The sequence below is a fragment of the Orycteropus afer genome, unplaced genomic scaffold, assembly GCF_000298275.1.
Source record: "Orycteropus afer afer isolate SDZICR_OR568_19922 unplaced genomic scaffold, OryAfe1.0 scaffold00007, whole genome shotgun sequence".
NCBI classification, from domain to species: Eukaryota; Metazoa; Chordata; class Mammalia; order Tubulidentata; family Orycteropodidae; genus Orycteropus; species Orycteropus afer.
The window spans coordinates 16633052-16635946 of record NW_006921594.1 but is presented as its reverse complement, the minus strand read 5'-3'; positions in this window follow the sequence as shown (position 1 = coordinate 16635946).

Below are 2895 nucleotides of genomic sequence, written 5' to 3'. Positions count from 1 at the left end.
TCCCCGACGCTCGCGCCCGGGGCGCACCCGGAAGGCAGCGGAGGGGCGCAAGGCCAGGGGGCGCTGTCTGAGCATCAGGGCCCGCGCTTCTAGAGCACCGGATGTTAGCGCCACCAGAGAAAGGGAACCCCCACCGGGCTGTCTAGAAAAAAAAGTAGAAAGCCACCCCTTTTGGCCCTCCGATCTCCCTCTTTTTCTTAGGAGGACGTGCGAGGGAAGGAGAGGGGCGGTGGAGACGGGCACTGGCGCCGGCTTCTTTGTCTGCGCCGACAGCGCCCCGCGCCCCTCGGGGCTTGCCGCCTTTGAGCCCAGGCGGCGGGCACTTGTTCCGTGGCTCTTCCCGCGGCCCGGAACTACTAGGGGCCCCTACGCTCCCTTCTCAGCCAGTCCCCCTGGCCCTGGGCTGCCCCCCGCTCGGCTCCTCGCCTCCGCGACAGAGGCTCATCTGTAGCCGGATTTCAAATGAGATTAAGCGAAAGTGAATTGGCAGCCTCGAGTGGTGCCTCGGAATGGTGATTTGTGACGCTCGGGTGTGGGGAATTGTGTAGCAACAAGGGCTGGTGGAGCCGAGACCCGACAGGCGCGCTTCGCTGGACTATTATGTTATTCACTGCTACTGGGTGCTTCAGGAAGAAATGGTTGTAGTATTTATATATATATATATATATATATATATATATATATACACACCAGTGTTTATTTCCTTTAAATGTCAGTTACGACGGATGTCCCTGAAAGGGGGGAGGGGAAACGTTCAGGGTGAGAAGCTGGCAGCGGTGGTTGAAGCGGGTGGTAATGAGCCGCTGCACACGACTGCGGGGAAGTGATATAATCCATAAGCACGTTTTTAACCAGGGACGGCTGGCAGTAGTCCTGCGGCATCCGGAGATGCAGGAGCGGGGTTGCCAGGTTTTAATGCTCTCCCCACCCACCCTTGGCTTACCACCAAGCCCAGATAAACCCGCACGTACAGAAATGAGTAGATTATGAAATTGGTAGGTATGGTGTCCTTCCCTACATTTTTAGGTGGAATGTGAAAAGAGAGGTTCAAGGGGAAACCGCTGTAGTCACTTCGGGGCCAGTGGAAGAGATTGTTTTTCTTTTTTTCACCCATGCTGTGTTCAGACCGGGAGAGAGGGCCCACTTCTAGCTGCCTTTGGTTTCCATTCCTTCAAAAACCCGGAGGGCCTGGCTCAACTGCTGTACATGTATATAGGATGTAATAACAACAATGTCACCACTATAACTGTCGTGCGCTGTAGGCACATCATCTCATTTAATACTCACAGCATCCGGAGAGACAAAAATTATCCAATTTCACAAGGGAGGGTACGGTCAGAAATGTTAGGAACGTACCCAAAATCTGTGACACAAAGTTGGATGCAAGGCTGCCTGATGGGCTCCAGAGGCTCTGCCCCTGTACTGCTCTGAAACTGGCTACATCCCGGCTGGAGAAGTCCACCACCACAAAGTCCTAATAGGCAACTGCCCAAAATGAAATTAAGAGACTCTCTACAGCTAGCAAGAGTGTTACCAAGTTTTTCTGCCCAGTTTTGTGAATATAATAAAGGCAAAATAAATCACTTTTAAAAGAATTTGAAACTATTTTACATTTTTACTAACACTTTAAAATGTTTGTATGTGCCAAGCACTGTCTTAAGTACTTTACATAGGTTAACTCCTTTCATCCTCATAACAACCCCATGGAGAAAATGGTATTAATATTCTAATTTTGCATATGATAAAACTGAAGCACAGAGAGATTAAGTAATTTGCTCAAGGTCACACAGCTGATGAATGGGAGAGCTGATAAATTACCTCAGGCAATCTCTGCTGCAAAGTGGTTAAGACTGTTAACCAGAAGGTCAGTTGTTCAAACTCACTAATCTTAAAATTCTTCTGGGGGACTAAGATGAGATGATCTACTTCTGTAAAGATTTACAGCCTTGGAAGCCCAGTGAAGGTCGCTATGAGTCACGGTCGACTCGGCAATGGTTTTTTGGGTTGAATCTGGTTCCAAGGAGCCCTGGTGGCACAATGGCTAAGTGTTTAGCTGCTAACCAAAAGGGTTGATGGCACTAATGTGTGCAAAATCTCCTCTGGGAGAGAGACCTGGTGCTCTGCATCTGTAAGGATTACAGCCAAGAAAACCATCTGGGGCAGGTCTCCTCTGTCACATAGGGTTCTAGGAATTGCAGCCAACTCACTGGCACCCAACAACTGATTCCAGAGGCCCAGCACTTAAGCCACTACAAACTGCCTCTTAGGAATGAATGTTAAAATTGTTAGAGGCATAGGTAGAGAACTGTTCTTTCTCCAGTGCCAGACCTCCTCATTCAATTCTTACATTAGCCTGTGAAATGAGTACACTTACTTTTTAGAGATGAGGGTTAGATTCATAGAAGTTAAGTGGTTTGTCCAAAGACACATGGTAAGAAGAAACTGGGCTCAAATCTGGCCATCTTGGTCTCAAGGTCACTGCTTTAAATGTCTTTAGGAAAGCACTGACTGACCACATGCTCCTGGACATAATTGGCAGAAGGTCCCCCTCTTCCCACTGTGCAGTACACTCCACAAGAAGTGCTCTCTCTAATACATCTCTTGCCATGGCTCTTTCAACACTCACTTTTCGTGACCAAGTTTAGTTTCTAAATCTTTCCCTTTTTGTGCTTCCTTAAATTTTTACAATACTTCTTTGCTATATACATTTGGGTGATTTTTATACTCTTAACCACACAGGCTCAAATCTGTGGCTGCAGTCCCACTGTTTTTTGTCAGCAGGCACAAAGAGTGCTCTGAGTGGTGCTGAGGGGGCAGGTAAAAGGATAGATATTGGTACACTCCACTTTGTCAACCTTGGTTTAACATGAGTACTTGGACCCTTGAAGTAATAGA